Below are 15,112 nucleotides of genomic sequence, written 5' to 3' on the forward strand. Positions count from 1 at the left end.
GTTACAAACACACTCCTCCTTCAGTCAGTACATAAAACCCTGGTTCAATGAACATTAAAATTGCAAACTCAAGGCAATCTGAATTTAAGAAATGCTGGAATGAAGGTTTTCTTTTCTGTCGTAAGTCAGGTTCCATGTGCATGTCGCCATTATACAGTTTTTTGATCAAATGCTGTTTTTCCAGAGGACTCTGGCCTCATTTGGTGGACTGGATGCATGGTGTTCGCTCACTGAGGCTTTTCTTTTATAATGCCATCGTTCAGCTTGTGCTATCCAAAATTGTAAGTAGTAAGGATTAATGTTTTCTCCCCAATTTCTTCATTACAGTTTCATGGAAGTGCTTTATAATATGTTTTTGAAAAAGTCACGTTTTTATATTGCCTCACTGAGATGACAGCCATGCGCTACAAAGAGAAACTGAGGCATTGGCTTAATATTTTGTAACACAAATACCTTTCACTTAATTTGCAGCTGTGAATGGTTAATGCTTCTGCATAGACTCTTGAAATATTTCAAGCAGAAGGCACTTGTGAAAATCTTTGTGTGGCTCCCCCAACATTATTAAAATAAAAAAAAAGACAAACTTTGAGACAGGCATAAAATCAGTTTACCTATGTGACATTTAAACATCTTAGCTAGATACGTTTTCTTTCTATAGTCTCTGCCTCATTAATTAGAGGAGTATAGAGGTACATCCTTACAGTGGTCCCTGGTGCATTGACTATACAGCAAAAGAATGAGGAAATCCAGAAATGGTGGGTATGAGTCCAGGGTCTGAAGCTCTGCATGCTGTAGTGGCTGGGTCTTTGGGACTCTCTGCTTTCTCATCAGCATCTTACATGTCTGTCCCTTTCTCTCTGCAGTTTCTTTTTCTGTTCCTGTTCTGAACTCTTAATTCCTCTTCTGGTTTCCTCCTCCCCTGTGTCCTAGCTGTCCTCCTGATGGCACCCAACTGATTTTTAAGAGAGTTAAAGTATTTCTCAGTCCTAGGATGAAGTGTCCTTAGCTATCCTGTGGTTAGGCTTACATCCACACTGTTGCACAGAGGTCTCATGCAAGAAGGTGAAATGACCGTGGTCAATCAGTAGAGAAAAGTTGTGAAATTCTGTACGATCTCCATGTAGCGTGTGAGCCGGGTGGTGTTGCAGAGCCTTACAGCTGAAGCAAACTTGAGCAAGTCTTCCTTGTGATGGTACACAGTGCCTTCCTAAGACAAGAACATGCCCTGCTTGTCAGTGTTGCCTGGCATTCAAGTGCTAGAGCATCCCAACAGACTAGATTTTAAAGTGTTTTCAGCTGGAGGGGGATATTTTCCCTTTTAAAAACATTCAGAAATGATTGAACTATCTTAGCTACTTTAAAAAAATAAATAAATCTGATCAGTTCGGCCTGAAAGATGGTTAAAGGAGGTATTTGGGCATAAAAGGCTTGTGCATTCTGTAATTTGGCCAAGTGAATGAATATGGGGTCTTAAAAGCAATGACTAAAATTATCCAACACAGTATTACTGCCTGTGCTGTCTGTAACAATGCAAGTTGCTCTTAAAAGTAAAACCGAATCTGTATGTTTTCATAGCTTTTTCTTCTCCCAAAGTAGTGCATTAGAAGGCAATTTTAAACAAGGCCCAGATTAAAGTGCATTTCATGTGCATGCAGCTTATTGTGCAATTCTCTGAATATGGAGTATAAGACGAGCTGTGGAAAATTGTTAGTCTGGAAATGTTGGATAAACCTCAAATTACAGGATTGTTTTCAGAATTCCTAACTTTAAAACATGATACAGGTTTCAAAGTGAGTTATCTGCCCAAGATTTCTCTTGAAAATGGCACTGGAGTTAAATGCATAGAAAAAGTATTTTTGCTCTCTTGATTTTTTTTTTTTTTTTTGTTTTCTGAAAAGATACTTCACTTGAGGAGGGAAGTTGTATCCATAGGAAGTTTACTGGTATTTTTGAAACTGGATTGGAAAGCAATGGTTAGCTTCCTGCTTCATAGTTAAGGAATGACTACCATTGCTACATTTAAAAAAAAAAAATTTGTGTTGTAAATGAAGATACTTTAGTTGTAAGGGTATAGGAGGATTATGTAATGAGGAAAAGGGTGAAGCAATTAAAAGAGAAAGTGTTTGTTACAAGAGGATTGAATTTTCTCAAGTGAGGTGAAGGTTTTAGTTTTATTTGGTGTGTTCACCTACATTAAAACTATCATGAAAATAGTAAAGATGTCTATTCAAGTAATATATGACTCATTTTCTCCTCTTCTTTGTATTTTACAAGTGAAGCAGTTAATACCCAGACTCAGCTATAAATCTTTGGGCGTCAATTTAAGATCCAGGTTTATCCCACATATCTTCCTCCACTTAATTTAAATGCTTTAGGTGAAATGTCTCTCTTCTGACTTCAGCTGGCTAAAAGTTAGGCATCTGGGCCTCTGGAAGTTCAGGGAAAGAAATGGAAGAACTTATGTATCCTTGAAAACACATACATATACCAGAAATAAGCATTTGCTTTCTGAATGAATAAGTGTAATTGAACAGAGTATGTGTGTTAACTGTAATGTGTATAACAGATCATACAGTCAGTGTAAGTGCTGCTTTTCCTCCTTCTCAGACTATACTTGTGGCAATACACGTATAAAAAATCTGTATGTTATGTAAATATGCTGCAGATAATGAACAATCAGTAATTTTCACTAGAATGGACTTACAATGTGTAACTGTGACATTGTGAGTTGCTGGAGTAAAACTTCCCCCTTTATGCTTCAACTTCCAGGTAGAGGGATTTTTTTTTTTACTATGCAGGTCTAGTTTTCTGCCTGTAACCCAGGGTTTTGGTAAAAATCTTCCTATATAAATAAGCAGTAGTCATGCTAGACTTGTGCTAAAGCATAAGAACCTAAATAAGTCTTGTATCACTATAGCCCTTAGTGTAATGTATTAACAATTATGAAACCTTTGAATAATCTTTTTAAAAAAAAAAAATGCAACAATGTATAGTCAGTAGAACCCCCATGGGATTATGCATTTTTTGAAGACTGCCTCCATGTGCCTGTGTGAGTAGTGTTTATTGAGATCACAAATGAGAACATGATTAGCATATTTTCCTGTGAGGGATCAGTTCTGGACTCGTACTTTCTTCTCCCCCCTGTGTTGTGGTACTCATCCTTCTCAGTGAAGGGCCTGTATTGAATTATGGTTTGTTTGCTGGCTCTTCAGACCTCAGGCACAGTGCCTCTGGGATCTTTCCTCTTAAACTTTCTTTGTCTGGGAAAACCAAAATCTGTAGTTTATAAAGTTTATTTAGACCCTTTTGGCTGAAAAGTGTGATAATTTTTTTAATGTATAATTTTCTAATGACATGTAGCGTTAATGCATAGTTTTGTTAATTTTGCAGACTCTTAAAGTGTGGTTTCCCCTTCAGATGAATATACAAATCATTGCCAGTTTTGACTAAAAATACGTTGTAAGTTACAGTTTTGTGCTTATTTTTAGAGAATCAACATTATAAAATAGAGTAGATGTAAAATACGCAGAATAAAAAGTTTGTGAGCTGTGTAATTATTGCTCAGTAAATGACTCGGTGTCCTGTAATTTTGTACTTCTCTTTAGATCTATTGTGAGAAAGCCCTTAGTGGGCCACCACGCTAACTGTATGAAGTTAGCTGAAGGTACTGACCTTGCTTATAAAAACCTCCTTTAAATATGAGGTAGAGTTCTTGTCACCAATTTCTGTGTCCTAACAAAGTTCTAAATTGGGCTATGTTGCCTTTCAGGGTTTTTTTTGTTTTAATTGAAGTTTTGTTTGTCTATGTCAAGTATGTAACATACTCAAGAATTACTGAGTTTTAATAGTGTTAAATTTTATCTTTGACGTGTTTGTTCTTTAAATTGGCTATTAGACTTTACAACTGTAGAAATGTGCTTGGTACTGATGGACTTGCTATAAACATTTACTGTGAAAACTTTTTTAAAAATAAGAGTTCTGGATCAGTAAGAAATGTAATGGTAAAAGTCTAATTTTCTGAAAAGAGGTAGATATGGAAGTGGTTAAGGGAGCCTCCGTTAGGGCAGCAGAAGTATTTTACTCCCATATTCATGATGTAACTGACATGTTAATCATGATGCACTTCAAAAGAGTAAACTACTGAAGCAATTTCTTTCATTTAGGCTTTTATCTTGGGATGTTTGGTCATAATGTAGGAATGCTTTACTCTGAAAGACAAGTATGAGTGGGTTAATTGTATTTAATTGAAAACTTTTTTCTTCAAGGATTTTTTACACTGGAACCATACTAAATGACATTAAATAGTAACTATGCCAGTTAGAAAATATAATGATCTTTCATACTTTAGTTAAAACTTTTAACTTATGTTTCATATGTTTTTGAAGATTCTTGAAGGGCCAATTCTTTTAAAAAGTGAAATTTCTTTTGTGTTAAGCATCAGCCTTGCTGGATTTAATTTCAGTATTAAAACCTATAGTTTCTCAATATTGCAGATAATAGACTTAATGTTGAAGATTTTTTTTTTCTTCATCCTGTTACAAAGAAGTCTAGAGATTTCTGGAATTTTTCTGTTTCTTTAATTCTTTAGTGAAAAGTATTTGGAAACATGAGTTGCAGTCTCCAAACTGATAAGCCATCAGGTGTATATTACAAAATTGGGCAATCATTTCTTTACATATAGATCTGTTTTGAGGGATAATATAAACTGAGATTGTGGCTTTGCTACATTTTGCATTCTTGCAGAATTTAGTAAACAGTTCTCAAGTGAACTTCTTCCTTGTAGAACCTTGTTATGGGAAAAGTAAAATTAAGGATTACATATTGAAAGGTGCCTCAAAACACCTCAAACCTACAGTGTCACTTTCATTAAACCAAGTTAACAGTTCAAGGTTTTTGTCCTTCTGAGAAATAGCAAATCACACCATGGCAGTTTAATACAGTGCAGAGAAATGCCTGTGATATCGCTAGCTATTGCAGAGGACTCTGATCCTGACCTCAAGATCAGAGTGGTGAGTAAAGGAGATACATTTATATCATGCTTTTAATTTCAGTATCTTTAGCTTGTGTCCAGATAGGAGACTGACAGTACTGTTTTTTATTTGTTTCAATGCACATATTTGTTATGCAAGTGCTTTGGATTATGGGGATGCATAAAACTACCTGATGGACTTCCTAAGTAATGTTAACCCTTCAAGTAAATAATGTCTTTGTTAATCCTTTAACAGAGATGTTACTTAAGCGTTAATTCTAGCTTTCTTCAGTTAGCCCAGTTAGGACCTTCCCATAGGGTTGTTAGGGAAAGTAAATGTCCAGATCCAGGGATTCCCCTGCTGTGGCTGACTTAGGAGAGGGACAGCTGATTCTGGATCTCCTGTCTTGGTGATCAGTGTCCTGGAAGGTACTACTATTTGACCAACAGATACCATACAAGACTGTAGGAGGGTGTCCCCTGAAATGCTGATTAAGGGTTTATAAAGCGAAAGTCATTAAACTGTTCTTTGTTTATATGATTTCTCTGATACCTTGCAGCTGGTCTTGCAGCTTGCTGTTCCAAGGGCATAGAGGAATAGGCTCTGTCTCTTAGAATTATTTTTCCTTCTCTGCCTTTCTTGAAAATGCCAGTGTTACCATTCAGAGCCTGAAAAAGGTGTTTTGTATAGGAAGGTAAAAGCATTAGATGGAGAGATTTTAGAAAAAGTGTGGGCATCTAAAAAGCAATGAAGGTCTTGGACAGTGTGGACTGTTCAGGACAGCGTCATGTTCTTCGCTCTTGGAAGCAAGAGACAGAAAGTGTTTATGCAAGGTGTGCTGGTTTCCCCTAGAAAGATTAGGGAAGAACGATCTAAACCTATTCTGCTTTACTTCTGTAGTGTCAGCTTTCCAAGTGAAATGTCAGGTGCAGGCAATAGCTTTCATACGGTCGTGTCTGAGCAGACTGTTTGTGATCATCACTGCCACGAAGTGCTTTGCTCTTCCTTTTTTTTCCTTCATTCATAAAAGCTTCCTGGCAAACAACGGCCTGCCAGCACAGGTACCTGTATGACAGGGAAATGAGCAAACAAACATAAACCCAGGAGATCCTGCCAGTCTGTAAACTGGCTACAAAGTCACTGTGAGAACTGGTGGAGAAATTGCTTGGCAGAGCCTGCTCTGATAAATCTGGAAAGTCGTTTTTTTCACTGTTCATTGCTAGACAGGCTTGCAAGCACTGCCTTAGGCTCTAACAATTATCTCTGATTTCCAGCAAGGCAGCTGAATTGGAGAACTGCTACATCAGGGAAAGACAGGAACAAGTTTCTAAAGAGATATTTCAGGTAGTTTGCTGGGCTCTTCTCCAGCTTAAACATCATCTAGGAAGCTATTGCTGTTCTTGGTCATTCTCACAAAATTAGATTTTGGAGGTCGTAGATGGAATATTTCACAGATGGAGCAAGATCGTGGCTCGCCAACTAATTTAAATGTGTCGTTGAAGTAAGATGTTGTGCGTCTGGTCATGACGTGACTAATATGATACTTCACGGAGTATCCATTTGAAATTGCACAAGTTGAGGTGAAGTCCAAGATCCTTTTCTGTATAGGTTGCCTTTTTCTGTAACTGTCTGTAGCAAGTATACTACTTTTGCATAAAATGTCCAGAATAATTTCTGCATTTTTGTTGTGCTTTGATGCCTTCTTAAAGGTTAGTATCATGCCAGGAACCAAATGGGTGGAAAAGTCATGTTGTTTTCCATGTCGGTATTCCCTTTTTACAAAAGTCACCTGATAAGCTACTAACCCAAAATAGAAAAGGTCTGTTGGGACCAATCTGCAAAATGAGTTCTGGTAAAGTAAACTTTATGGGGGAGAAACTTAAAATATGTTGTCTTGCCTTGCTCTAGACTCCTCTCAGATTTCTTCATTTTGGTTTTATTCTGTTTTTATCTATATGCCTGCTGTATCTGAAGATAGCTTTTTGATATCGTCTTAACAATGAAATTACTTTTCAGCTTCTTGAAGTGTGTCTGTTTCCAAGAGCCAGACCTTCCTCCTTTCTAGTAACAAGTCCTAAGTCTCACTCTTGGCTGCTGCAGGCTGTGAATATCCCTTATAATAGGCTTATAGAATTTATTTCTCTAGGAATAAGTTTTTATAGTAAGTTCTGTTTGTCTTACTTCTCAAACTTTAGATAGAGAAACAGAAGCTGCATTCCTTGCATTCTATCCATAGGGAGGGAATGAAGGAGGGAACCTGTGCCTTTCAGTAAAGAGTATAAACCTGGGATTTGCTCTTCTGCGTAGTAGCAAAATATGCTAACAATTCACCATAACTTTTGTTTGTGTTACTACTTGGTTAAGGTCTATCCAGTGCTAACAAATATTCAGTGCAAAATTTTAGCTTTAGAGACTCATTGATAATATGCAAAGGAAGGAAAAGTAGAATAACTTGTATCATACTAATTCTCATTGTCAATCTTTTGAAAATACTATTAGCCACATTTTCTCTGTCTGTTAATTTTGGTGTTCAAGTGGTACTGTCCGAGACTTTTGGGGATTTTTCCCTTGACTCAGTTGCTTTTTATGCTCCTGTCAGAAGTGAGTGAAAATGGACATAGGGCGTGTCCAATTCAACTCAAACCAAACTCTAAAAGAGACCTAATACTTAGTCATCTTTTTATCTAAACATAAACTGTTGTAGTATGCTTTTTTCAAATAACTTATTCTGACAATGTATTGAACTTTCAAAAAATTTGTTTTGCCTATTGATATTGTAACTTAAGTCATATTCGGAAGTCCAGATATGTACAAAAGCAGAGATTATTCCATCATTATTTTTTTAACTGATTTGTCATGGAAGGTTTTCAAATACTTTTTTTTGTTATTGTATTGTTACAGGAGCTATTTTTATGGGACGAAAGGCCAGCAAATACATAGAAAGAAAAAATTGAATACGAGGCAGCCTGGGGTGATACTATTGGCAAAACTTATTAAAAATAGTACATATTTTTATATTTAAATCTATGTAAATATCGTTATCTCTACTGTTGACTTTGGAGCATTTTTTTTAATGCTTTATTACGGATACATATCTTAATTACATATAGTCAGTCAAGATCATCTCTGGGTGCTCATTCCTAGAAGCTTAATTAATTTTAAATACTGCAGGAGAAGGTTTAGCATACATAGTAACATTTGTAATGCTGAAATTTGATGTAAAGCCTTAAGTGTTCTCTTGTACCTTCCCTTAAAAGAACGGTTCTTAATATATTGTAAAATAATCAAAGCAGTTCTCTGTATAAGCAGTGCTCTATTTATAAGAGTGCCTGTGTAATGACACATTTTTTAATTACAAGATCCTTGTGCTTTCAGATTATCTGTGCTTACTTTAGAAAGTGAGGTTTTTTCTTTAGCTGTCATCTAAATATTACTAGTGCCTCCTAAGAACTGATGAGTAGAATTACTGTTCTGGTCCATCAAAAATTAAGAGTGTGTAGTGGCATAGACAATGCTGAAACAATAATTTGACCCAATGAGTTCTTGCATTGTCATCTGCAATACATCAGAAGAAAAGTTTGCCATTTAGCTTTTCCAGTTTAAAGAGCAAAAGGCTGAATAACTTTCTGACTTGAGAACTGAGCATGTTTATGAGAGAGGAGATGAATAAACTTTGTGTTGTTCCTAGGTACTTTGGATTTACCTTCCAGGAATAAAGAAGAGATTTCTGATCAACGGCAAAATAACCTGGGCACTGAGCAGCTTGAAGAGATGTGCAGATTGGTTAATTAACAGTGCTACCTTGGTCCTTCCTATAAAGGGAATGTAAAATCTGGATGTGCCTTAGAAGGAGTAATTGTAGCCATACTTTTACATGTTAAATGCAATTAGATTTTTGTAATTTTGCTTGATAATTATAGGTACTCTGCAAAGATTGAAATGTTTGAAGAATTTTAAGTTGTTACCTGTTTCCCAGTGTTGAAACTTAAGCAGTAAAGTCCAAATTTTTAGTGTACTCGGCCAAAGACAGTTATGCAGGTCAACATTCAGTTATGAAAAAAAAATGCTATATTATTTAATGTGAAAACCAGCTTTTCTCAAAATTCCTGTATGAACGATATGTTATTAGTGGGGAGTTGTAGATCATGGTGCTTATCTTGAAATTTCTCCTTGAATTTTTCTTCCTTGCTGTCTGATTAAAACAAGAGGGGGGGAAAATGAAGGGAAAAGGAAAAAGCTCTTCTACAACCTTCTTTCTCTCCTAAAAAAAAAAAAGTGTTTGGGGAAACTTAGTTTTCAGATCGTAACTTAGAATAGACTGAGCCATGTTGGTATCGGTAGGATTCCCTGTGTATAAAAGCACCTGCATTTGGGGAGAGATTGGCCCCAATCCTACACTAAACATAGCTTGATTTAAGACACACAAGTTTCTGGTTTGACTTCAGTGCGGCTACTTGTGCATATAGTGTTTCCACTTCAGGAGTAGGTTGTGTAAAAAGAAAATAGAAGAGTGATTGAAGGGGCACTGCTGATTGTTTTAAGTTGACATTTTCTAATAACACATTTTGAATACTTTACCACGAGACCTTTTTATTTATTCAAGTACATTTTTCCTCTGCATCTCAGCTGCTGGTCTACAGTTTGCTGCAGAAACTCTTTTTTGCATTTTCGCAAAAGTATCTTGCTAGTCTGTTCTCCTCTTCTTCCTTGTGCACCCTCTGCTGCCTGCTGGCTTTTCAGGGGCAGGGTTGTTCCTGCTGTTTGTTGGGGTTGAATGCTGCGGTTGGTCTGGGCGCACAGAGTGCATGAGCAGTACGCAGCGTAGATGGATGAACCAGGAAATGCCAGTAAGAGTGAAACCAGTGATCTGCAAAGTGCTGTCACACCAAATAAGCAAAAATACTAACAATATTTTGAGTAACTTTCGCTGATGATTAGGCATTTGTTTGCAAGCAGAGCTGACAAGTGCATAAACCACTGTTTCATGGTTTTAACAAAGTTTGCAAGAGGTATTCATTGAAGTCATGTGCTCTTGTCTTTCTAAGGAGAATGTGTATATCAAGGGTGAAGGCATGTCTCCTTATCCTTGTAATAGTAAGTCCTGCTTAGGAGATATGTAGCTGTTTATCATGAATTGCACTTTTATTTTGCTCTGTTATTGTTGCCGCATTACTGTAAAATTGCTGTGCTGGCAACCTAAAAATAATGGCATTTTGGAATTTTCTAATATCTGCTTAAATAGCAGTGGATAAAATGCTTGAAACATTCATGGGATATTGTACTGTGGTGTTGGATTAAATGGGAAGATTGGAGAAGAAAGATACACCCGTGTCTGGGCTATGTTGTTTGAGTAAATTAAACAAAGTAGCTCTCCATCAGTGCTTGACTGCGCTAGACTAGCACAGGTGCATATTTGTAGCTCCACATAAACATACGATGCTTGAAGAATTAAGGAGAATGAAACTTGGAGAAATATAATCCATTAGATGAAATAGAAAGAAATCCAGTTTCAGTGTAAAATTTGATTTAGCTGCAATGATGTATACTGACCAACTTCAAACAGGAAAGCAGGAATAGTGCAGGTGTGCTCAGATGAGTGGTGTCTATTCGTGCTGAACTCCCAGTGAGCAGAAGCTGAGTTGTCGCTGTCAGGACTGTCTCAGTTCCGTTTCCACAGATACTGTGCCAAACGCTGCTTGGGCTGTAGAGCCAAGGCTCAGATACTGCGTCCAACAGTTTGAGAAATATTTAGTTAACTTGTTAACATCTTTGCCCAAACTTATTATTGAATGTAATACTCCTTTAACTATACTAAAAAAAAAAAAAGGAAGTTGTTACTTTTGCAGGTTTTGGACAGATGTGAGGATTGTTTTACCTTTGACGCATGAGCCACATGTGTGTTTGCACAGAGATCCTTGTATGCCTGAAGCTACTTGAACCAGAGACCTCTTCTCCTTTGCAGTTGGTGTTTAGCTGTATTCTTGGTTCCCTCCCCTGTTTGCTGACAACAATTTGCTATTTTTGTTTTTCCTTGAGCTGCGCAGTTTTTTACTCAGAGTTTCTGGCCTTTAAATCTACTTGCCCTACTTGTCATTGGTATCTGTGGTAGTGACTTGATGGTCTGTTCAGGCTGTGTGTGGTGCAGGGCCAAAAGATGGTGGCTAGGTGCAAAAGCTTCTGTTTACTTCTTTCTTAAACAGCAGATGAGATGGATGCCTATTAACTTAACCTGTCTGGGCATGTGCTACAGGCTGTGGATTTGTGCAGTATGTTAGTGGATCTCTGTCTTCCCCACATCATCTGGGAGTAAAATAACATCTCTTTACAATACGGGTCTTCTGCTATCTTTGTCCTTCAGAGAGAGCACCACCCCCAGGTGCTAGTGGGACAATGGCTGTACTTCTAGGATTTAACTGCTGGCACTGCAATGTCCTGTATATTAGAAACAGAAGAGGGAAGGGAAGCATCCCACAACCTCACAGATGTTCTGCAGTAGCTGGCAGTAGCTAGGCTGTTCTGGTGTGGCCAAAGCACAGTTGTGCTTTTCTGCAGACTTCTGCTTTCTTGGCTGTTGGAAAGAAAGGTCAGAAGTTCCAGGCTCCTAGGAGGATATTTTTGGCATTGCCTTCATGTCTGGCTGTCTTGACACAGTCAGAAGTTTTAATAGTCAGAGTTTAGGGATAGGTGTTCTAAGAAAGCCTAGGATATGCAAGAATATACCTGTGTTTTGCCAAAATGCTTGTATCTGTTGTAGAGGATCTGCCTTTTAATAAAGCTGTGCTGTTTGGCCTGAAACCAGATGATCTTTAATTTTGTCAGGGTTTCTACCTGACAGTGACGTCCATTGAGCATCTTTTCTTTTGCCTCTTTATATTTTTTTTTCCAGGTAAGGTGGCTTTTACACTGCTTGAAGACCTCAGCTTCAGCTTTTCCTTACTCTGTTCAGACTTGCAGAAAAATACTGTCAGAGTTAAAGGCTTCATAAGTGTTACCTCCAGTATCTATGACCGATCTGTATTCCCTCTGTTGGTATCACTCCAGGTGTCCCAGCAGGTTTATATTGCCTGCTTTGTTCCCCCTGCCTACAGTTTCCTTTCTCTAAAGTAAAAAAAAAAAACCACAAAACAACACAACAAACTCTCCTATTCTTGATACACTGGCCACAAGTCTTACCAGTCATGCTACTACTGTCCTACAGTTCATCACGACCTTTCCCTTTCTGGAGTCAGAGTGTGAACTTTCACTGTATACTAGAAGTTTCATTGTGGTGCAGAGGGAAAGGAATTTAAAGCCTGCTTTTCTAATATCAAAAAGGAGGAGAAAGATGGAGTCATTTTAGACTTAAGCATTCATCATCTCCCCTCCCTTTTCCTTAGGGCTTCAGGACTGGCTGTTCTCTTGGCCAGTCAGGAAAGAAATCGGTGTATCTCTTGATTTCAAGATACTGGAATGGAAATGCAGAAGTGAGCGTCACAGAGGAAGTATCTGTATGTTTTAGTGATGTAAATCTTCTAACAGTAAAATATCTGGTTGATTGGCTTCTTTATGGCACTAAGGTATGGTGAGGTTGTCTCCTTTATCTTCATAATAATGAAATAGGGGTCTCTTAATTAAAAGAGACTCAAGAAACTGTATTGTTGACTTGAAACATCTTTTTTTTTTCCTCAGTGGAAGACTAAACTTCAAGCCCAGTGCCCAGAAATTTTGCTGATGTCTTATCAGTTAGGTGCAGCTGACTGGGGTGATTCTGGATGCAGCATCTGTGAAGGCTTTTCTGCCTTGGTGGGTTCAGAATCATTAAGTCTTGGTCTAGATGCCTATCCTACCACCTAGAGTAAGGCCCTTAGGATTGTCTTCATAATGGGTTACTCCTTCCAATTTAAAGTTTAATTTGAATTGGTTTTTACTTAATCTAGGATGGGATGCACAGGTCTTGCAGTTTAGAGTTGCTCATCCCACCGAAGCAGGAATGTCACATCAGCTTTCTGGAGCTCTTCTGTGAAGCGGAGTGGCTGGCAGGTCACTGTCTTTGGGTGGCAGTGATGTTGTGTATTGCTACAGTATAGCAATATTGAAGAAAATACTGTAAAGTCACATGGTGTTTACCAGGATCAAATAAATTAACATGTCAGGTGTTGAGATTGCCACATAGTATCAACAGGAAATTGTGTAATTTCATTGACATTGTAAACACTTACCTATACTGGCCCAAACCAGATATTTAATTTTTTTTAAATTCCTTTTTGACCATATACCCATTTGAAGTTCCTTTTATCTGCATGTTTATTCGTAGGGAGCCTGTGTTATGTCTGTGCAACATGGACTGAGTCAGTGTCTTTGGAATGCTGCAATTTTATGCGTTTTTGTGGTGACATTTACTTGCCCTTTTTTATCTGTTTAGAAGATCTTTGACAATCTGAAATCTAACTAAATGAATGCTTCAGCATTTTTTAGTCATCTTTATTAAAAGTAAGTAGTCTTCCCATAGGAAATTCACTGAAGACAGATGAAGCCTTCAGTGTATATACCCATCCCAGATACTGAGGAAGACATCAGTTTGTGCACAGAAAAGACACATAGATTTTAAAGTTATGTTGTCAGAGGTGCAATATGAGGAGGAATTAAAAATGAAAGATGAAAAGGAGTTGTCAAATCATACAGGCTAATGAAGAAATTTGAAAGGAGCAAGTTGAAAAATGTTACTGAATGTGAATATTGCTAGCCAGAAACTTAATATCTGCTTAGGTTTTATGACTTTGAACACCCTTCCATTACTCTTTTGTGAACTTCTTGGGGTGAGGGGGATAAAAGGAAGCTTACATTATATGAGTCTTATTATCAAATAAAAACAAACAAACAAACTCCAAAGCTGCCAATAAAAAACAAATCTAAGTGCTACTAGTTTGTAAAGCTTTTGAAATCTGTAGGGTGCAGGGAGACCTTTTTATTGATACACATGTACGCAGACATTTGTGTGTATGTGTGTATATCTTGATATATGGGTTGTTATACCCCTGCCCCCTAACCTTGGTGAAATGAAAATCTTTGTTCTGCTAGGATTGTTTGGTCATCTGCATGATGCAAGTGAACAAGAATGTGGTTGTAAGGTGCCAAGTAGAGAAGTACATTTTTTGTCAAGTAAACTGGACAGAAAAGTATGCAGAAATGTGAATACTTCAGGATGATCTCTCCATTAATATGTTAAAGCTATTAATTAAAATTTTCCTGCATCGTTTTTCTTCATAAAAGTCAGATGGTGACTTTTTCTGAATGGAAATTGTTATTGTATTTTGGACTTTTATATGGAAAGAAAGGTGATCTTTCTGTTTTTAATTCCTGAAGTGGTTAAAGGGGAAACTGATACTAGAACAAGCTTGAAGTATTTCTTTTTCCCTACTTCATTTTACCTGTGTAGTAGGAAGTTTTAGAAGCCTTATTGGGGTATTTCTGTGTGTCTGTACTTATGAAGTGTGGCACTCGTGTCACGTAGGTGAACTTGTCTGCAAAGTAGTGGTGGTTCTGCTTTGATAGCTGTCTCCCGCTCAAGTTAATAGCGGTAGTGTCTATGGTAAAAGATAATTCGAGATTATGGGACCTTTGTGTTTCATGTTTGTTTTCTGTTAACTACCTTTTGTGTAGTTGTTCTGTCCTCCTGCCGAAGTTCTGCATGTTTGAGCAGTTTGTAAATAATTTTTGACTGTTTTAAGTGCGGAGCATTGGTGTCTGTTCTACTTCAGGCTTCAAGTGCTGCATCCTGAGATACTAATTGCAATTTAGAGCCATGTCAGAATGGTGTAACTTGCTGTTGAAATACAGTGAAAGTATAAGTAAATGAGCTGCAGATAAATACAGGAAGTGGTAAACTTTGTTTTAGTTTATTGTGCATGGTTAATTAATCATTCATTTTAGATGGTGGTTTCATTTCTGTGTGACAAATAAAACAATGATACTCTCTGCCATGACAAATTTAGGATTGTTGGTTTTGTTCCAGTCAGTAAGATCAGAAGAAATGTGAAGTATGCTCAGCTAAATGCAGTGAGTAGGTCTGCCTTGGTTATATTTAATTACTAACAAGTTTGAAATCTGGTTCACCTACCTCTTCAGGCTCCCTTTATAGTCAGTGGATAGAGGTCACTCTGGGG

General features: G+C 37.4%; 1 protein-coding gene across 1 annotated transcript in view; it reads left to right on the plus strand.

The window, feature by feature from the left end:
- CNOT2 (CCR4-NOT transcription complex subunit 2) overlaps nucleotides 1-15,112 on the plus strand; it is a 90,898-nt gene that overhangs the window by 12,611 nt on the left and 63,175 nt on the right. The window lies entirely within an intron of this gene.

Source organism: Gavia stellata, chromosome 4 (genome assembly GCF_030936135.1).
Source record: "Gavia stellata isolate bGavSte3 chromosome 4, bGavSte3.hap2, whole genome shotgun sequence".
In the NCBI taxonomy this organism is placed as follows: Eukaryota; Metazoa; Chordata; class Aves; order Gaviiformes; family Gaviidae; genus Gavia; species Gavia stellata.